Genomic DNA, 22,964 nt, shown 5'->3' with positions numbered 1-22,964 from the left:
AGCTTCTTTATCAAACAAGCTAAAATAGCATAGTATGTACTTAGTAATATTCTAGGAACTAAATAAAAATTTCATAAAAAACATTATTTTCGTGAGGAATTTTATCCTCCACGCTAAAATGAATAAATCTAAAACAACAAAGATAGCAATTCAAAGCAAATCAAGCATTTCCTATTAACAAATGACTCATGCTTCTCTTGTGTTGGACTCTATTCTCGTGAACATTGCTGACTCTACATTGGACAGGAGTGAATGATATGCATTCCTCTGTTATTAGTCTGTGGAAGAGGTCTCTTACTGCTGAGGTGAATACATCTGAGTTTCTCCCTGCTGAGGACATGGAGTTCCTTCTCCCCTTGGTGTTTCAAAGTGCTGTGGGGATTACTCCCCTTCTGTGCCATGCTTTAAGTTGTATTTATCTTTTGCTTCTTTTAGGATCCCTGAAAGTATTGTGGTCAGATCTTATGCTGGATTGCTTTGATCTCTAGCTAATATTTTTGTTATGGACGTCTAACAGCTGGAGCATTGGAAAAGAAAATGTGGAAGCCCTTCTGGTCATGCCTTTCAGAGTCAGTTCATTAAAATTTGATTTCAAATATCTTTCTGCAGGTTTGGTTTTTTCTGGGTGGTTAGCCTATTTTCCTGTTACCTTTGTTAGGAGGGCATGGTCTTTATCTTTCTTCATTCTGTTTCCATGTGTATCGTACTGTAAAAGGTTTCTGGGATCCTTTCAAAACCTGGACTCCGTTCATAGCTCCAGTCAGAAGTGCTTTTGGTTGTATTTTTATTTGTCTACCTGGCCTTTGGTTTGTTGATCGTAGCGGTCATGGCCTTGCTCTTCTAGTTCTATTGTATTTTGTTGGTCTCTGTCTTGCTCCTTGTGGGACTTGTTTTGCCTTCCTCCTTGGCTGTCTTTTGCCTCCACGACCATTTCTGTAATCCAGTTCATAGCTCCATTCAAAAGCATTTACCCTAATCAAAACAAATAATTCCGATGTGAAGAGCTGAAATCATTATGCAAAAGAATATGCACTAAAAATACTATTCTTGGTAGCCTGGAATTGATGGTTCCTTCAATCTAGACAATTAAAAGGAGTATACAAAAAAAAGGGAAAAAGATTGTGCTCGAGTTAAACAGTATGTGAAAGGATGAGTATTGATTGAGAATTCTGAATAACTGACCAAAATATAAGATCAAAAGATTAATGTGGACATGAATATAGCAGCTTCAAATGCTATTGGGTGAAAGATGTTCAAGATAGGTGTGTTATAATCAATAGATAAATTGTTTTCTATTGTCTTGTAGTCAAGCTAGCTTGAGACCCCCTTATTGATTTACTAACTACTTTGTCAAACATATGAATCATTTAATTTTCCAGCTTTCTATTGTCTTTGTCAATAATATTGATTGATGTGCCCTCTGACCCACATTTTCATGACCCAATTTTACAAAGGCAATGACAGCAGAATCTCTGCTATTAATTCTTCAAGACCAAATTGCAGCAATATAAATGATAACAGGAGTAACAACATCACAGTGAATGCCAGATAACCAGAATTTTTTCATATAAGTAGTGTTTTTACAATTATGTGGTGCAAAGAGGGTCCAAAACTCCCTACCTTCCCAAACATGGACTTGTCTTAGAAATGGCGATACTAAAAATTGTTGGTACAACCATCAACAATTGAACATTGAGAAGTTATTACTATATAGTGCCAACAAAGAAAATTCACAACAAAACATTACTAAAGTAGCGATCTACAGGATAAACTTGGAAGAAGATGTTTGAGGACAAAGTATGTATCTGCTGATTTTAAGACACATTGAAGAGATGCTAGATTAAGGGCTTCATTTTCCTTGTATATTTATATGGCTTGAGCTTTGAAAAAATCCCTTGTGCTATAAATGTTGAATAGTCATTGATCCATGATGTACTCTTGTTTTCACCATTTGAGTAAGATGTTGAGATGCTGGTTTAAGGAAGATTTCTGGAGCCCTAAGCATAAATTTTGGACTTGTAATCCTCTTGCTGTTATTCAATATCATGTATGCACTTTGATCCACTGTGGCATTCTAATGGATGTTGGCTTGATGATTAAAGATGGTTATATAATGTCACCATTTCTAATCCATTCCAACATTCTTGGAAACTCCAACTTTCTTGGAGAGTTTTAGCTTTTTGAAAGCAAGTTCTCACATTGCTAACAAGTTCCTAGAGACAAAACATGAACGCTAGAACATTCTGTCTGCAAATATGACATTCCAGGAGTACTCCACACTTCTTGGAAAAATTTGTCATCTTGGGAGAGTGCCAACTTTTGTATTCACTGATATCCTATGCATTTAAGGTATTGGTGGTGCAGTTAGAATTCAAATGTTAGACTACTTAAATATTTTTTATAAATTTGGTAGTTGTGAAGAAAATAACTAGGTTGTTAAATAATTAATTATTGAACTTGTCAAAAAAGTAAAATTAAATGACAACTTATATGTAATTATATTTTAAAAACGTTTTAAGTGTGCAAAATAAAGTGTCCCCAGGCTCAAGGTGTTGAAAAGAGGTCATAAGGGCACTTTATATTATTTTATTACAGAAAATCACTTTTTCCAACAAAAAGCAATGGAATAGTACAAAGTATTTTTTCAGAAAAGCAAGAAAGAAATAAAACCAAGCTTTTTAAAAGCAGCCAATACAAAAGAGAATTTTCCTAAGATTGTTCTAAAAAGGTTATAAAATGAGGCAGGGTTTTGAGAAGGGTTATTGCTTATTCATTTCATTAGCTTGAGTGAAATACAGTGAGTCCTCCTATTTGGTTAGAGACAAAACCTTTTGGTGATTCCAATTTTGGGGACAATAACCCTCCTAGCTAGCTTTCATCGAAAAATCACCTTTGTAAAAATTATAGAGTTTGTACCAGTCAGTGTTGGGGATCAACACTTTTTGGTGTGTTTTAACATGGATTTGTTGTTTGTTTTCTTGGTAATATTTACTTGAGCTTTCAGAAGATTTGATAGTAAGATTTTGGTGTCACTGAACCGACTAGTTGAACATTGGCAACTTTAGTGAGTTTTTATGGAATTTGTACCTGTTGTACCAACAATGTTAATCCATGTCTCATATTTGCCATTAGATTGACTCAGTCTGACATAAACTTGTTTCATGTGTTGGGGACTCAATTTATTCATGATGTTGGGAAGTACATTAGTTCATACTTGTCGGATGTGTGTTCACTGTTGAGTACATCTGTGCTAGTTTCTTAAGTGTTAAAAATTTTCTGATCAGATCTGATTTTCAGTGTTTCCAAACATAGGGACAGTTTACCACATGGAATTTGAATTTAGGAGTCTGGACAAACTGTATGTCAATGCATTTTCAGCCTATGATTGGTGAGCAACGAGTCATCTATGTTTTATAGGTTTATTGAGTTAATATATGTACTTGCAGTAGTTCATAGCTCTGACCAAAATAGTAAATCAGCTTGGTTTTAGCAGTGTACTTCATTTTTATGGCCTATTATAATGCATTTCACGTCCACCTTGTAAGCCTTAGATGGTAGTACGATCCAAGGAATATATTTGTATACATCTTATTTTGTGAAGTTGGACAGTTTGCCAGTTCATGCTGGCATACCTTGATTGGTTGACCACTAGACCCAATGTATTTCATTACCTCATTTTGGCATTGAACAAACTGGTGTAAACAACCATTTAGGTTGAATCAACAAAGACATTCTACCAGTGGCTTGCACTAGCACACGTTAGTTCATTGAAAAGGTGTTGACTGATATCAGTTGTGCTGCCTGCATGATATGGTCCGTTTACCACCCTTTTATTTTGTTTGCAAACAATTTATAGATAGCACTGTGCTCAAAAAACTATATACTCTCACCTTGCCCGCTTCCAGATCTATGGAGGTATTGCATATGCATTTTATTTCCAAAAAAACTCAAAAACAAAATGTTGGGTGATTTATTAAAGTGGTAACAGAGCTGTTGGTCTTGCCAGCCTATTGAGAAGCTAACAATTAGCAAATTTCACTTGCATGAATTTTGCTCAGTTGGTGATTCTCTGGTATTCTTGGGTATCAAAATGAGAAGCTTTTGCGTGCAAATGTGTATATACTATATATACAATGGAGGTCTTTTTCACTTATAGTCAGGGTTTCAAAGTCCGATTACAAGTGCATTTGGGAAGGTATTTTTCTTGCAGCCAAGTTTTTAAGTCCAACTGCAAGTAGGAAAGAGTTTTTATTTATGCTTGGGAAACACTTGCAATCAGGTTTCTAAAGTGTGACTGCAAGTAGGGGAGCAGAACTTAGCTTTTCTTTGGGAAAATGACCTCACAATCAGGGATTTTAAATCAGATTGCAAGTGGGGACGAACATGCATTTTTGAAGCTTTTGCTTTGGGGGAATGAATTGCATCTATTCTTGCATCATGTTTTGCAAAGAACTTGTATTGTTGTGAGAACAACACATTCAAATTTTCAAAGATAAGAACCTTTACAAATGCAATAACAAAGATACAAACATATATACAAAATGTATATATTCCGGCCAAGAAAGGACCCCTAGTCCTTTTCCTTGGTGTCTTCCTTTGCTTCTTTGTTGCTTTGTTTATTTGTTCTTTGTTCTTTCATGGGCACTGTTTGGTGTCCTTGTTGTGGGTGGTTTCCCTTGTTTGTAAACTTTCAGTCCCTTAGACCCTTGTTGGTTTCTTGTTGGACATTAATAAATTTATCTTATCTTATCTATACAAAATCCCTAGGCGTTTTGCAAACAAAGCAAAAGGCTTCATAAAATACTCTTCAAAAATGAAGAACAAATACAAGTAAAGAAAGCCATACCTCTTTTGCAAAACCAAAATGCAATAAGAAAGACATCTTCAACTTTGAAGGAAATCCCAAAATCCTTGCTGATTTAATCTAGGAAATTCAAATCTTGGCAATACAGGCAATAAAAATTGAGCAAATCCCCTCTACGATCAATATATTCAGTCCTTGAGAATCTTTTGACAAATTGCCAAGAATGAAAACTGAAATGCAATGAAAATAGCAGCGCCCTAGACTCTTTCAACGCCAAAAATCGGGGCTTGAAATTGATTTTGCAAGCCGACTTGCAATTTTTCCTGAAAACGCCAACCTAAGGAAAAAACATGCTTTGTTCAAGTAAATTCAAGCAAAAGAATGAATTAATCTTGGCCAAGGTCAAGCTTTGAACTTGCTCTTGTAAAAAAAACGTTTTAGCAATGCCCTAACAAGCTTTATCATTATTGCTGCAACTCAAAGACATTTTCTTGCAACACAAAACAACGATTACAAGGGGAGATTGTGTTTTAATACAAAGCATTGGTGTTTTAAAATTAAGCTAATACATATGGTCAGGCTTTACAAGCCCAGCCACATATAAAGTGCTTGTGTAAAACCTTTCGTCGGTGTCAACATCAAGCTTTATGCTCGAGATTGCAAGCATTTTGTAATAAAAACAACAAATGAGATCAGACTTTTATAGCCCGATGACATATGAAAAATGCCCCCTTTAAAAACATTTGCATTTTATATGACATGGAAAACAGTAACGTCAGTCTTCTAGGACCAAGTTGCAAGCATTAGAATGCTTTAAGTTACAATGAATGGTTTTGGTCGAGCTTCAAAAGCCCAACTACAACATAAAAAACTTCATTAAAAATACTTGCAATGCTTATTAAAAGCAATGCATATAAACTAGTAATTGATCTTGCCCATAGACCTTCACAAATTCTGAGAATCTTCAATCATTAAGTCCAAGTGTGAAACCTATATGATTCCACCTACAATCAGCTAGGGAAGATATTTCACCACCAAAACTTATTTCCCTTACGATTTTTTGTTCAAGGGTTTTATATATTCCTTAGAACATACCCAGAGGGCATTCCAAATTCCCTCTTAAAATGACATGATAACATGGAAAAGTGTATAGCTCATTCTCTCACAGAATACTAGCTTGAAGACATCTACGATCAAAACGAAATCATCTTGAAGGCAGAAAACATGCACAGTTTATTTGATGAGGATAAGATCAACCAAACTACTATCTTCTTAGTCAAGATTCATAGCTGTGATCCCTTGGTCCCGTAGATGATCAGTTTCGAGGACATCATTAAAATCATTCATTCATTATTCAAAATTAATGTTTTGGAATTTGTGCAAAGAGCTGAAGGAACTTCAATGATTTTATGAAAGTACTTGTACAAGGTGAAGCAAGCGGCAGTTGGAAACATTTCAAGACCATATTTGTTGCAAACATGGACTCTGCTAGAAAGGGGGAGTTGATTATGATAAGCCTTTTACTCAAGTTGTCAAGTATACTTCTAGCTTAGATACCGATGTGGCCTGTTCTGTACTGGATTCGGACACGGATGCTGGGGGAGGCGGAAGCAGGCACAGAAGCCCTGTGGATGCCTCCAGAAGCACATCCTGGGTTTCCAAGTTCCTGGGCTTCTGTGTACCATGCCACATCCTCCCTACAGCTCACGTCTTCAAAGAGATATGCTGCAGTACTCTGTCACAGCAAGTTTAATAGAGTTCTATTGTCATTAAGACTCCTTACTAAAGACTGCAATGACTTTTAAATGCTCCCCATCTAACTTCATATGGTACAGCAATACTTGATCTGGTTATTGCGACAGGTATTTGATCTGGTAATGCCCAGGAAAGGCTGTGGTAGGAATAATAGGAGAATAAATCGGAACAGCCAACATAACAATTAACTCACCTTCAAACTTACTTTTGATTACAAATTTCAGTAAATGTGTTACCTGCAAACCCACAACCTTTTTAGTATGGCAATCTCACTGCTAAATTTCAGTACAACTGTGTATCCTGTTTGAATCCACCGCTGCATTGACTAGGGAGAGATGCTTCTACAGAGCCAATTATCTTTAAGGCTTTCATTCTAGGGATTTGAGTTGAACAAAATGTCCAAAGTACACAATAAAAAATAGAATCACGAAGGGATATATAATTTCTCTTTGCAGCCCCTTTTTATATCACCTTTCAAGCTTTTTAGAAGTTTACTTTATTTCCCATAACACCACCTTTTAAATTTTTTATTTACGTTTGGGCCTCAGATAACTATCAGATATCTTGATCAATGGTATAAGTGAAGTATTATACTATCAAATGATTTAATTTTGTATGTTTTTTGCATTTCTTTGCACACACAATTATAAGCATCCAAATGCATCTGCATTCTCCAAAAAATTAATTTCCGCATACACGCACCTGATTCCCGCATCCACACCCAAATCGGCAGCGTAGCTTCTAAGCAAGTAATCATGTATACAGTATGTTGTTTCTCAATTTGGTTGGTGTTAATATTAGATGCTGTGCAAAACAATGTTTTTGAATGTCAACATAAAAGAAGAGTTAACAAAATATCAGCCTAACAGACTTGAGATGCATGGGTAGGATACTCATGTATGCAAGCCGAAAAAAGCCCAGCATGAGCTGAAGCAAGCCCTTTGGGTTTAGTACTCTCAGATTGATAGGTATTTAATAGTGGAATTCTTCCATTCACTAAAACTACTACAAATCCTACTTTGTATTATTTATTTGATAATTATGATCTATTGGTTTCAGCCTCATGTGTATATGATCTTATTCTTACATGCAGTCATGAGAAGCTCAAAACGTAATAAAGGAGGGCATTGGTCTCGGAATTTAACATGAAAAATATTGGCTTAATGCAGTTAACAGTGCAGGAGAGGTTTTCCTAAATCAAGATAAAGTACACGAAGAAAATTTTAAAAAGATTTCAGATATTGGAATGTAAACCTCTTGTATTCCAATGATTCCAGATCTGAAGGCGACTGCAGATTTAGAATCTGATTTGGTGTACTTATTTGCATATAGGCAAAAAATTGGTTCTCTAATTTACTTAGTAAATATAAAACCTGATATTTTTTTTCAATTTATGATTGAGCCAAGGCAAGTTCAATGAACTACTGCAAAATATTTGTTCAGATATATGGACATACTATGATATGGGTTAAAATACATTGGAGATCAGAAGATAATGTAGCATGGTTTTGTACATTTCAATTGGGCACCTGATGCTAGCACTACGAAGAGCACTTCAAGGTTTTGTTTCAGCTTGGTGTTGTTGATGTTATAGCTGCAGGAGTTAACTCTCTCCTGTATTCAAAAAATAATAATAACTGATAGAGCCGTTTCTGTGATGTGCCACTTCATTTCAAATATTTATCTATATTTTACTAAAGCCAGTTCATCACATTAAGGTCACTTCTTTTTCTTTGTAACATAATCTTTGCACGTAAGAGGCTGTTCAAGACAAGTTTAATATTCTTCAAGAAGTTATTCGCAAATATTCACAGATTCATACTTTTGCTTGAAGGAGGTCAATATTAAGGAGAATTGATCATGGTCTGCATTTTCATATTGAGAGTGAGGTGTTATTATTATTGCTTCAGTCCAGCCTAGTGTTGGCTAGATTATAATTCAGTCTTCCGCTCTTTCTTTATATATATAAAAGATATATATGTGGCTGGGCTTTTTTCCCTCAGGTTGGAGAGTTTTCCCAGGGTATTTGTTGTGTCTAATTGTTCATTATTTTGTTTTGCTGCTTATCTTCATTACTGGTATAAAATTAACATGGTATCAAAGTCAAAGATCCAAAGAATGCAGAAGAGATGGTTGCCTATGAGTTGTAAATAAAATCTTGACTTATTTATTGAATGTTGGTGGGTGCTCCTACATAGTTGATGACAAAGGGTTGAGCAATGGCATGGACGGAGATTAGAAATGGCTAGAAAAGTCCAAGGATTTTGTCCTTCACAGATCAACAAGAATTCTGAAAAAGAAGTGAATCAGAGTACGGCCTGCTGATATGGTTTACAGTCCGAAGTTCAAATTTTACTCAGCAAGTTCAAGGACGGCCTCAACGGTTAGAATTCTTCCGGTCAAATTCTTTTCTAGAACGAGAAAAGTAGACGGAAGAGAGTATAAAAGAGAAATGACTCCAAATCAGAGCATGTGATGGCATAAAGCAGAAATCATTCCTGAGATTTGAACGTGCAATCTGTGAAGGAATGGGCTGGGCACCATGGTGCAACAAGCCGTGAAGAACCTGAAAGAATTGCCAGACACCCATGCATGCCAGGGCCTGGAAAAGAAACTCCTTAGGCAAAGGCATTGGCCCTCAAGTTATAGGCGTTGTGGTCAATGTAATGGAGGCCATGCATGCCCCTATCTTCTTCAAGAACTACGAGATGAAGGGCACCATGAACAAAGTCCCAGTTGAGGTTATCAATTCAATCAAGCACAACAAGATATGCCACAAGAGCGGGCTTCATACTCCTATAGGTAGAGGCGTTAGCTCCTTGAATTTGCAGCTCAGGAAGGAGCTATTGCTTGTTCACTCTGTGAATCTTCCCAGTCTACTCAATAGGCATGACAATGTGCATACTATTGTTATTACGAAGAATACAACGGAGGAGTAGTCAGGACTCGAGCATGAGGTCGTCCCTGGAGTTGTGGTAAGCCTCAAGACAACTAGTATTCTCACCAAGACCATCCAAAGTGAAATTCGGATATTTTTGCGACAAGCTTGGTATTATGGATATCATTGCCCTTGCTGACTGAGAGGAAGTCTCAACATCAGTGCTCCTTGCTACTTGCTAAAATGCATATTTCTCTGAGACAAAAAAATATGAGGTGAAAGCCAACATAGAGATGTTGCTCTTTCCACTCATGAGAATAGCCATGGTGGATGTCATATTGAGAGACTCCATGAAGACACCCCGTTGAATGCCTCCATGATGAACACTTGTGCACACGCTTCTTTTCACACATGGGAGTAGTCATGGTAGATGTCATGTTGAGTGACAATAAGAGATTCTGTCATAAACTATTTTAGAAAAATTGGTGTAGCCTTTGTGGGTGTCATGTTGAGATACTCCATAACATGAATATCTGGAAAGATACCTCCCTAGCTAAGAGGGAGTGTGAATGTTATAGCTGCAGAAGTTATCTTTCTCTCATGTTTTCAAAATAAATAAATAATTGATAGAGTCGTCTCTGTGATGTGTCACTTAATTTCAAATAATTATCTCTGTTTTACTGAAGTTGATTCATCACATTAAGGCCGCTTCAATTTCTTTGTAATGTCATCTTTGCATGTAAGAGGTTGACCTTTCTTGTCAAGACAATGAAGGGTCCAGACAAGTTTAATATTTTTCAAGGAGGTATTCACATTTGTAGTGCCTCCCGTGTTTGCATTCTATTCCTTGCCTATTTTGATTTGAGAGATGATTTGATTATTATTACTTGCTTATTTGCAAGTTGAGATGCTTCACTGACTGTACATTACTTTGATAACCAATATCAAAGCTATTAGATGCTAGATGATGTTACTGTACAGTTTGATCATATCAAGAGGATGATGCTAGCAATGTGACATGATGCTTTATGATGATCCCTGGTTTATTTTCTATCCAGACTTGGACTATGGTTTTTACTTGTATCAGATGGATATTATTGGATTCATTGCTGGTGTGCTTTTATGTTGCAGATATCTATCTTTTATCTTCAATAGATATATGCTCATGTGACTGTAAATGATTATTTAAATGCTATATCATGTGATATGTTGCTATGTTGTATTGCACTACTACTATGTGTTGTTGCATGTTGGTGCTAGTACGAAGTGGGAATGGAGTGGTAGTTGCTTGCGAGATCTACACGTTGTCCCAACCTCCTTCAACATGACTATGTGTTTGTTTGTGCTTCGGCTATATATATTGAGCATCTATACTTGATGTTTGCTTGTTTACTGAACAAGTACCAGGTATATTCACAATGATTACAGGATCTGAATGTGTACCTATATCCCTGCCAATGGCACCAGGAGATAGTGATAATTGACCTTTCATGCTCAGTCAATGTCGTCCCTGTATGGGGCGACGTACCCATATTATTGTTATTATTGACCCTCTACTTATCGTGGTAAATTCAGATTCATAATGCATTATGTGATTAAACTAGTGAGTGTGCCTATCCATTTAGGGTTCCACAGTTGTGAATAATATTATTTAAAATGTTGATTTAATTGAATGCTAGGGGATTTTAATTATTTATTTAGTTTATTTATTTACCAGCTGACTTGTTGGAGTTGAATCCCAAATATCTGGAATTGTTTTAATTAATTTGGGAAAAGGGTGGCTAGTATTCTATAATTTATAAGTCACTTTTAAAGTTATGATGTGAATATCAGGATTTAACTGTGTGATTTTTGAGTCAAACTCGATGACCCATATTTCATGAGTAGTGATTCAACATGAATCCATCTCTCATGAGAATAAATGGAACACTTAGCACTCATTGGATCTAGGTGATGCTCACAGGGGTGAAGCACCGGGACTTCCCGGGAGGTCACCCATCCCAGTACTACTCCAGCCTGAGCGCGTTTAACTACGGAGTTTCCTCCACAGTTAAACCCAAAGCTTGCAACCCCATTTGCAAAACCTTCACCAAGTGTTGTGCCTTATGAACCATTCATTAGACAGCCCCTTAAGCTCATCAATTGATAAGTAGGACATGATTTCCACAGCTAGTCAAATTATGATGCGAATATCAGGATTTAACTGTGTGATTTTTGAGTCAAACTCGATGACCCATATTTCATGAGTAGTGATTCAACATGAATCCATCTCTCATGAGAATAAATGGAACACTTATATTAGGCAAGAACTGAGGTTTTACACTAACGTCTTATAGTTTTATTGTGAAAATTGTGAATTGGCTTGAAAACCCTCTTTAGAGATTTTAGAGATTTATTTGTTGTGGGAGATTGGCTCGTCAGATCATCCCAAGGGTAGGCTGGTTGGATTCGCAGTGGGATTCTCCATCTTCCCTAGTGTTTTCATTGCATTCGGAGCTCTCTCCAATTATTTCCTTCATTTCCTGGTTTCACGCTTTCGAAGTGAGGTAGGGCTCTCTCATTTCTTTGGTTTTACTTCATTGTAATGCATTTTTTTATCGCTAAATGTTTGGAAGTTGAGAACTAGTGTTCCCCTTTGTTTTCATGAAATTTCATAATCCGGTTGGACGGGTATGAACATTTATGTGATTTTGGAAATTAAAATGTAAGTCTTTGTGTTGTTATGCTGTCAAATTTTCCATGTGTCCAAAACAGGATTTTTATTTTATTTTTTAGACTTTGAGTATATTTTAGAAGTGGATTTTCAATTTCATCGAATTCTATAACATTTGATTTTTGGGCATTTTTCTTGTGTCTCGTTTTGTGTGTCGCCCAGATTTGAGCTGGGATTACTTGGCGTAAGTTTGAATGATGGAAATGGATTGTCCTCCATGTCATGAATTTACTTTATGGCTTTCAGATTCGTTGGCAAAACTATACTCCCAGCAAAGTGCCCAGTTGAGTGAATTTTATACTTGTATCTTTTGATTGCATTTTCTCGAATCCAACCCTTGCATTATTGTTTATCATTGTTTATGCGGAGTTGACTATGCCCATCTACATGTACATGAGTGTTCCTATGGTAAGATCTTGCAAGACCTAAACTCCCAGATATAGGCCAATTGAGTGTTTGTGCATTTGGGAGTTGGTTTAAGAACTTGCATTGCCTTATGGCACTCATATGATGAGAAGGGTGTGAAGGGTGGATGGGCGGAATGGCCTCTCACGAGTATCCTGATGCGGAAGTGGACAACAAGGTAATGTGAGGAGGTTCTAAAATCTGATAATCAAACACATGGGATAATAAAACTTAATATAAGATAAGTGATCTACACATTTGTACGTTTGTCAAGCGTCCCAAGGGAGTCGATGCGAGGGTGAGATGTATGTACGGTTGCAAGTCCTCTATGAAAATTGGTGCGGGGACACAGTATGAGGCCTCCCGAGGGAGTTGAGTGACCATACCCATATACAGCTTGGGCTAGTACAACCAAGCAATTACACTCCACTAGAGTCCCTAAATAGTTATCCTATAGACTATTCTGACTAATGACCTGATGTACTGCATTATTCATGATTATAAGTGTACTTGTGTCATGCATTGTTTAGTGTGTAAGTCTTTTGGTTGTTCATGTCTTTTGTGACTATGTTCAGCTCATTATCTCCATGAGCATAGTGGGGTGGGCCTGTGGGTTCCACATTGTTGGGAAGCATTGCTACGTATACCACTCTTGGGGATCAGAGAACAGGGACAATCTTCTCGTCCAGATGCAGGACTTTCTTGACCTTCCTTATCTCTATTGTCCTCTTGATTATTGTACTTGTACTCTTGATGCAGTTTCTCTTGTAGATTGATTACAACTTGTAATTGAAATGATAGATGATCTAGATGCTTTGTTTGATGTGATTTATGTATTGATTTTGAGTGTCTACCTCCTCGATCCACATGTTTCTGATGCTCCCGGGAGTGGAGTTAATTACTTTTTTGACCTTTTTACCTTTGTTTCTTAGGTTAGACGTTAGAAAGTTGCATCTGGGAGATCCTGAGTCGCATTTGATATCCCAAGTCGCTTCCTACAAATCCTGAATCGCTTTTGGTGACTTCAGGATTCTAAGTCACCTTCAGGCTATCTAGGTTATCTTTAGGGTAAAGCGTCCTATCTAGTAAGTTGTTTTGGGACAGCGGGCACTTCCACACAAGTGTGAAACCGATTGGTTGGAGGTTGGACATCTTGGTTTGATTTAGGGTTTAAAATAATCTAAAAATAAGCCAGATTTTGTCAGTGGTTAGTTAATGGATTGTTTATTAACCTGTTTTCTACACTCAAATTATCAAAATAATAAAAATAAATCTAAATTTGGAGACTTGTCCTAATTTTTACCTTCGGCATCAATATTTTCTACACTCGAACTTTTAAAATAATAAAAAATAAATCCAAAATCGTAGAGTTATCCTGATTTCAGTTTATTGCTTTATGTTATTGAACTTTTCAGCTTTTGGTGTATGCAGGTTAAGGCACCTGGAATTCGAATGAAACATGTCTTGCAGCCCAAATTTAATCATTTACAAGGATATTTAGTCCATTGGGGCCTCACCAAGATTTATAGCGAATTAAATGGTTTAATCGAGCATTAAATTATCGTAGACAACTGGGGAAACTGGCATTACTTCGTTTAATTTGGATTGAGCTCGCAGACTTTTACAACCGTTATGACATCGCAGACTTTAGCAACCGTTACTAACATTAGTTTGCGATTCTAATCCGATAACAATGAAGGGCGTAAATTGACTGTCATTCTGAAACTCCAACCACGCAAGCTGATATAACAAAAAAGAATGCAGATAGCATTGAGAGGGTCATTGTAGCTGGCAAGGGGAGGACTTGACTCACAGCTTTGGATGGATCCCATGAACCAACAAGAGGAAGAGATCCATAGACATGTGGGATGAGAAAGGACTGGTCTCTGTCTCTGTCTCTATCTCTGACTCCTTTCAACTCCATGTTTAGGGAAACGTAGAGCTGCATATCTTCCTCTCCCTCCCCTACTGTCCCACTTTTCTCCCATGCCTTCGACCCACTTGTGCCCATTCTCAAGAACCAGCAAACCTAAGCAAGAGCGCACAAGAATTTAGGCTCTCGTCTCCGTCTCTATGATGTCATTGAATCACTCAATTTTGTGTGATAATAAAACAGAAAATTACTTAAACGTCCCGTAGGATATGATATGATATGATATGATAGATTTTAATGACGTCTACGAGACTAAAGTAGTCTATGGGACTCATGCAATCACCCTCTCGAGTCAGAAGCGGGACTAGTCAGTTGTAAAGTTTTGGATAACTTGTCTCTCCTTCTCTAAAGTTTGGTAATCAAATCCGCAGCTCTCTTCACTTGATCTTCTTCGAATAAATAGTTGAAGTCCTTGTTCTGCAATATTTTTGTATAACCAGATCTGATGTCATTGTAAGCCAGGCAGTCCTTGACAAAGTGCTACTCTGTCTCAACTATTCCCATATTACAAAATAAATATGTTTTGTCTGCCCACTCTTCCTTTGAAACTTGCCACCTACCAGTTTCACATCGCAGCTGATGTGAACTAGTTCTAAGTTGTGCCATCAACATTTTTGCTTTCCAATTAATAGGTGCTCTTATATAGGCCTTTTCATCATGACTATAAGTGGGATTAAATTTTTTAATGTAATAGGATTTTTTCCGCCCTATGCATCTTGTCCACAGAATATTGTGAAATTTTTCATTGACAAACTTTTTTATTTCTGTAATGTTATCCGGGCAAGTTTGGATGTTGATATCTCATTTTCGCATCCATTTGTCATTTTGTGTTCATCCATGTGTTTTTTCGCCTCACAAGTTTTTCCTCTATGATCAACTTGGGCCAACGATGTGTTTCCAGACTTTGGGTTTTCTTTAAGTAGCTTATCATTCGGACCAAAGCAACAGCTTCTAATGGATAGGAACCCACCTTCGCCAAAAGGATCTCATACGGAACTGTGGTCTTGACTTTAAGATTGCATGTGATGAAGTGTTTTTAAATTCTTTCTACTTGCTGCCATTTTTGTTCGGACATACTACCTCCCCACACTTCACATCCGTATAAAATAACCGAAGTGACCAGCAAACCAAAAAGAGTTTTCATGGTCGTCCAATCCCATAATTCTGCATTTCTGCACTTGTTTTGTAAAGAGTATAACGTCTTCCAGCCCCCTTGGATCCTTTTTGATCTGCAAGTATCCCAATTGAGTTTGTTATGAAAATCGATGCCCAAGTATTTGTACTCTTCCACAATCTCAAGTGGGCTATTTTCCAATAGAAACTCGTCTTGTATGCCCCTATTCTTCTTCAGCGAGAAGATCATAATTTTGGTTTTACTAGTGTTAACTTGCATTCCTACTTCATGACAAAAAAAATTTAGCGTTGTCAAGTGCTCTTTCAAACCTTTAGCTGTTCTAGCAAGAATTATGAGATCATCCGCATATAAGAGCAATCTTATCACAAAGTGGGCTAGCTGCACCCCCTCACCATTGGTCTTGTTTATCCACTCTTCTAACTTGTCAATATAGAGCCCGAATAATGTTGGAGATAGCGGACACCCTTGCTTAACCCCGATGTTGCAGTCAAAATTTTCTAATAGCCCTTCTGTCGTTCTGATTTTAGCTTTGACCTGCTCATATAATCTATAAGCTGCTGACCTAAGTTCTTTAGGAACTTCCAACTCTTCCATTCTATCCCATAATTTATTACGTGGCACTGTGTCGAATGCTTTTTTAAAGTCCACGAAACAACAAAAAGCCTCGTTCCCCAGAGTGTCCCAAACTTTCTCAATCAAGTATCTAAGAGTGATGACATGATCTATAGTAGAGTGCTTCGGTCTAAAGCCTGCTTGCCCTATTGCACGTTTGTCTTCTGTTTCAGCCCAGTTGCTGATTTTTTGTTCTACCAAGCTGCCAAATAACTTGCCAAAAAGTGGATTGATCATGATGGTTTGGTAATTAGAAGGATTATTTATATCTCCACTTTTGTGGAGTGGGATCACCACACTTGTTGTCCATTTTATTTATATCTCCACTTTTGTGGAGTGGGATCACCACACTTGTTGTCCATTTTACAGGGAAACCTTCTCTATTGACACTGTTGAAAATTTTAGTGATGTGTGGTGTGAGGATTTCAACACCCCATTTTAAATATTCAGCTTGAAGCCCATCTATATCTTGCGTTTTACCGACAGCTAACCTCCTTATGCCTTGGATAATATCCTTTTCGCTGAATAACTCCCCTGTAGTCTCTGTTTCCATGGTTCTACGTTCTCCTAGATCACACTTGTAGAGAGTCTTGGCATATTCCAACCATTTGGTTCCTATTATGTTGTTCTCTATCTGAGTTTTTCTCTGCTGAAGTTCTTTCCAAAACTTTCTGGAGTTGTTTTTACCAAGATTAATCAACTCGATTCTTCTCTTATTTACACTCTCCTTTCTTCTTTTTAATCAGCTGATCATACTCCTTTCTACTTTCTTTATTTATGTTATTTTTCCAATTTCTTTTTGTTGTTTTGCATTCTTCATCAAACTACGGATTAGCTGGTAAAGTGTTCTTGGCTTCTCTAGTGGCTCTAGATCTTTTACACTCCTCCAATGCTTTAATAATAGTAAGAACAAGATTATCCTTGTCCATGAAATGTTGTTTATCAGACTCGGGATGGTTTCCCGGAACTCTAGATAGCCGCAGAAGAGAGTTTTGGAAAGTAGCATGGTTTTCTTGTGTCATTAAAACTTTGCCAATCGAAATCCTCTTCCTCTTTTGTAAAGGTTTTGGGAAAATATGTTGATCTTTAAAGTGAGTGGCCACCCTTATCAAAATGGGGTTATAATCAGATTTTAGCTCCATGGGGCAGTCATCTATCTCAAAGTTAATTATCTTTGTGACATATTCTTGCGAGCATATTACATAGTCAACAACACTTTGTCCATTGTATCCATTGTATCATATTGATAAGGATGGCAATTGCTATAGGAGTGGATTATAATAGTGGAGAAATGAGTTTAACAAGAGGTGCAATGCCTCAATGTTCGTGACAATAATTTGAAAAGAAGGAAAATGAAGATTTATAGGTAGAAAGGAAGGATATGAAGAAAGAACTTAAAAAAAGAATGATATGTTATTATATGGACAATTAAAGGTAGAATGATAGAGAGAGTTGAAAGGAATTTAGAGGGCAATTGTTGTAGATTATAATAGTGGAGAAATGAGTTTAACAAGAGACGTCATGCGTCAAAGTTTCTGTCAATAATTAGAAAAAAAGGAAAATGAAAATTTATAGGTAGAAAGGAAGGATATGACGAAAAAGCTTAAAAAAAGAATAATATGTTATTATATGGATAATTAAAAGTAGAATGATAAAGAGAGTTGAAAGGAATTTTTCAAATATTAATAATTATATTATTTTAAATATATATATAAATAACAATAGAAATTATATTATATGAATTAACTAGTCATTTCTACCAATTCAGTTGAAATATTTGATTTAAAAAAAAAATTGTTAATTACTTAATTCAAATTACCAAAATATCTAATTAGTTTGAGGGGTAATATTAGTTTTACAATTTGTAAAATGCTATAAAAAAAATAAGAATAAAATGGTAAAATAATAGCTAGTAAAATATGGTGTAAATTTTAAGGAAATAACATTTTATAAATGACAAAAATAAACATCAATGTGAAACTAATCAATATATTTAAAATAAAAAATATAAAACATTTAACTCTATATTTAGAAAAATATATAATGATAATTAATATTGATTAGACATTCATTTGTTAGGTGGAAGATAAAAATGATTTTTTGTTTTAAGTTAATCCACATGTTACAAATGTGGAAAAGGTAAAGTTGTAATTAATGCATGATAGACTTATTAGAAAATATTTGTATTTTCTTACAAATGACAAAAATAAATATGAATGTAAAACTTGAAAAGCTAATCCACTTGTTACAAATGTGGAAAAGATAAAGTTGTAATTAATGCATTCATTAATGCACTATAGACTTGTTAGAAAATATTTGTATTTTTGTTGGAGAAAATTGAATTTTCTCCCTACCAAAAATAGTATAGTCCAATAGAATGAATGGAAAATGTGATTTAGAAAACAATGGAAAATGTGATTTAGAAAACCATGAAACTTTTTAAAAAGATATAAACATTTGAAGTTTCTTTTAACCTTTTAAATCCTATGAGTTGATTGGTCAATTAAATTGAAAAACTGAATTGAATGATTCCACAGGAACTAATAATGGAATTGAGTATAAAGTGTGTTCATTATATTAATTTAGTAATATATTTATATTTGTCCTTAAAATGAGATATTTTAGATCATATTTTTTTCAAAGGTAAAGTAAACAATTGTATTTAATTTTATATCTATATATTTAACAAAGTAAGTTAAAACTCTAACTTCATTTTTTACAATCATTTATTCTAGATACAATAATGTCAAAAAATAACTACCATGTCAACATAAATGAAGTTCATATGTCTCATCACATTGTCTTATTAATTCATCATTTATCATAGTGTTCTAAATACAAAAATACTCTTCAAACAAAAGTCAACATCATGTGTCATATCTATCGAACTCAATGTTCGTCCACTAGTTACTACCAGCTACATCCAAGACAAATAAATTGTGAAGTTTACAAATGAAGTCACCAAAGAAGAAGATGCAAACTGAACAAGCAACTTTTCAATTTATGGCACAATTAAGATTTTCCAAACCAGAAGTGGCACTTCATCAAAACAAGAGGACAAAATTTTGGACCTCATACCAAAGCATTCAATAAATAATTCATATCATTGTTCAATCCATTTTTTTTTCTCATCTAAATCCTCACCAATTTCAACATATTTTATCTTATATGTTTTATATCATTTTTTATATTTTAGTGGAGGCATTCCCACACGAAGATGAGGTGACAAATGAAGATTAGCATAAGTAATTTGCATATTATTCCAAGTACTTTACAATTATAACATGTATCCAATGTGCCTATCTATGTTTTATATGTGATGTTTATGGTATATCTCATGGTATATTGTAAATTGTGAATGTCAATATGTTGTATATGATGTAAATGTTCTAGTTAGTATGTTGTAAGTGCATAATGAGGTTTTAAATTATTTTATTTGATTCTAAGTGTTAGTTTCTTATGCAATGTAAAGATCTAGCCAGTAAAGTAAGTGCATATATAGAGGATAAGAATGACAATTGCTATAGGAGTGGATTATTATAGTGGAGAAATGAGTTTAATAATGGAATTGCATTTTTATTTAGAGTATAAGGTGTGTTCATTACATTTTTTATGAATAGTCCTTTTATATTAATAAATAATATACTAAGATTACAATTCACAAAAAAAGGTCAGGGGATACAAGATCACCCTACGAGAGTTCACACGATCAAAGCCAGAATCAATAACTATTCATAAAAAAAAAACATATAAGAAGCAACCTTCAGACAGCTAAAGCAGTGCTAGTTGAGGGGGTGGTTCATCCCGGTCATAAAATCCCCAGTCATCCCTGAGATTGGCAGGCAGGCTAGGAATAGTCCAGTCATCAACAACATCATTAGGGGCCTGGTCAGCATCCTTTATATCAAACCACGAAGGTGAGATGGCCAATTCTAGGCAAAAGGGCCACTTTTCAGAAACCACACACTGAGGACCAGGAGGAGGATCCAGGGACCAGCCTATGCCACCATAGTGCGGGGAAACCAAGCAGTGTCACCAACCACCATCACCATCATTGGGAGAGATGTGGCAGGAAGCCTGTGAACGCGGCATGTGCGAGCGACAGCCCAAGGAATTGCACCCTTGACGGGAGCCTCTGGGAGGTGTGGTATCAACTGAGGTATCTGGAGGTACTCTGGCAACAGTACAAGGGGCATTGCCCTAGTGATTAAGAGGCCCTTGAAGGTGGGCCACCTTGTTTGCTTGCACTTGGATCTACATCATTACATTATTACAAATGCACACTTTAGTATACATGGCAATATTTATATCAAGAAAATTGTCAGTGAAAATAACAACATTTCTATCTTTCTACAGAGTGAACAAAATCTCAATTCTAAAGGTACGCCAGATCTTGGTAAATTTTCTAGGGATCTTGGGAGAATCAACCAAAATAGCCATATGCCAAGAAAATGGTTTAGGCTGAAACGACTTAAAAAAAATCATGAATCTAGTGCCGATAATTTTGGGCACATCTACAGAACCAGAAAATATGCAGGAAAGACTTTGGTTGGCCACAAAATGGACACCGAGGGTGTAGAACCCTAATATGCTTAAGCTGAGGCCCAAGGGGAAGACCTTGAAAAGCTAGGCACCAAGCAAAATGAGCAATCTTGGGTTTAGTAATATATTTATATTTGTCATTAAAATGAAATGTTTTAGAACATTTTATCTTAAAGGTAAATTAAATGATTGCATTTAATTTTATATCCATACATTTAACAAAATAATATAAAACTCTTAATTCCATGTGCTTCAATCATCTATTCTAGATGCAAAAATGTCAAAAAAATAACTACCATGTCAACATAAACCAAGCTCATATGTCATCACATTGTCATATCAATTCATCATATATCATAGTTCTCTAAATGCAAAATTCTCTTCAAACAAAAGTCAATATCATGTGTCATATCCAACAAACTCAATGTCCATCTACTAGTCACTACCACCTACATCCAACATAAGTAAATTGTGAAATTCACAAATGAATCCGCCAAAGAAGAAAATGCAAACTAAACAAGCAACTTTGCAATTTGTGGCACAATTCAGATTTTCAAACCACAAGTGGCACAATCAAAACAAGAGGACAAGATTTTAGACTCCATACTAAAACATTCAAGAAACATTAATATTGTTAATTCATATGAATGTTCAATCCATTTTTATTTCTCATCTAAATCCCTCACCAATTTCATCATGTTTTTCTATCATTTCTTATATTTCAGTGGAGGCATTCCCACAAGAAGATGAGGTGACAAATGAAGATTAACATAAGTAATTTGCACATTATTTCAAGTACTTTACAATTATAACATGTATTCTATGTGCCTATCTATGTTTATATGTGATGTTTATGTTATATCTCATGGTATATAATAAATTGTGAATGTCAATATGTTGTATATGATGTAAATGTTCTAGTTAGTGTGTTGTAAGTGCATAATGAGGTCTTAAATTATTTTATTCGCTTCTAAGTGTTAGGTTTTTATGTGATGTAAAGTTCTGGCCAGTAAAGTAAGTGCATATATAGAGTTTTAAGTTATGTTATTTATGCATGTGAATATCAATGTGTTATACACAATGTAAATGTTATACTCATTGTATTATAAGTGTATTTGTAGAGTTTTAGGTTATATATAAAAATATTTGTAGACACCTAAATTTAATCCTTACTATTTTTATCAAATTTATCTATTTTTATTACTTTAATAGGTATGTTTAAAATTGATAGGCAACTGATCATAACTAGATTGTAGACTAGCTTGGTAGGTTTGCCTATTAACACATGATTTATTAAACTTGATCTTTTATCTAATGTACTACTTGTGTTTTCTCAAACTATTTTCCATGGAAAAAGGATCATGCTATTGATAATGATGAGAAAGAGAATCAATTGTTTTGGGTTTTTTTCTCATTTAGGGACCTTTTAAGGATATGTTTAAAATTTTATTGATTTTTTAGGACATTTCATCATTTTTTTTTTTTTTAGGATATTTCCTATTTTTATTGACATTTTAGGGTATCTTCTAATTTCTTCAATTTTTTAAGGATATTTTAAATCATTGAATAAGCTAAAAGGCATGTGTCAAGATTTATTATGAAACATGATTGTGTTTAATTGCCTCGTTGTCTAGCAAGTCATGGAATCTTATGAATGGATGAATGAGAAAATGGGATGAAAATGGATAGGTGAAAGATAGGGGTAGCATATTATGGAGTCAGAGTTAGTTTGGATGCAGGAACTATCTCACAATGGGTTAACATGTTCAGCAAGCTAAGGGATCAAATGTGCGGCTATGTAGACAATGACATAACAAATTGAATGACATGAGGTAAATGAGAAAGGACATATCAAGAGTTTTATGAAAATATGGTCTTTATGTTTATGTCCTTGAACTTGATCAAGACCAAGAAATGAATTTGGGATTAGGCAATATGAAGTAGAATAATAAGTGACATGAGTAAGGGATAGAAACGACAAAGGACATGCAACTGAAAGATGTGGATAAAGTGAAGTGGAAAGAGTGCATGAAGCCTTGTCAAGATCAAAAAATGGAAAAAGGGATATGGATGGATGTGCAATCATGAAGGATGTGGTAGGTAAGATATCATGAATGAAAATTTCGCCCAAGTGTTAGACTGCAAGAGGGGAATGGTATTACACATGACCCCTATTTGTTAGGACTT

The 22,964-nt window shown here is 35.4% G+C and overlaps 1 pseudogene across 1 annotated transcript in view; it reads right to left on the bottom strand.

Annotated features, from left to right (window-relative positions):
* Nucleotides 1–14,566, bottom strand: part of LOC149552361 (6-phosphofructo-2-kinase/fructose-2,6-bisphosphatase-like) — a 334,563-nt pseudogene extending 319,997 nt beyond the window's left edge. The window contains exon 1 of the transcript XR_016352907.1: nt 14,369–14,566. The product of XR_016352907.1 is annotated as a 6-phosphofructo-2-kinase/fructose-2,6-bisphosphatase-like (transcript). The remainder of the gene's footprint in view (nt 1–14,368) is intronic.
* Nucleotides 14,567–22,964: the final 8,398 nt, after the last annotated feature.

Source organism: Cupressus sempervirens, chromosome 6 (assembly GCF_028749045.1).
Source record: "Cupressus sempervirens isolate cs-2001-9-10 chromosome 6, ASM2874904v1, whole genome shotgun sequence".
Lineage (NCBI taxonomy): Eukaryota > Viridiplantae > Streptophyta > Pinopsida > Cupressales > Cupressaceae > Cupressus > Cupressus sempervirens.
Note: the sequence above shows the minus strand (reverse complement) of the source record. Positions and strands in the feature narration are given on the sequence as shown.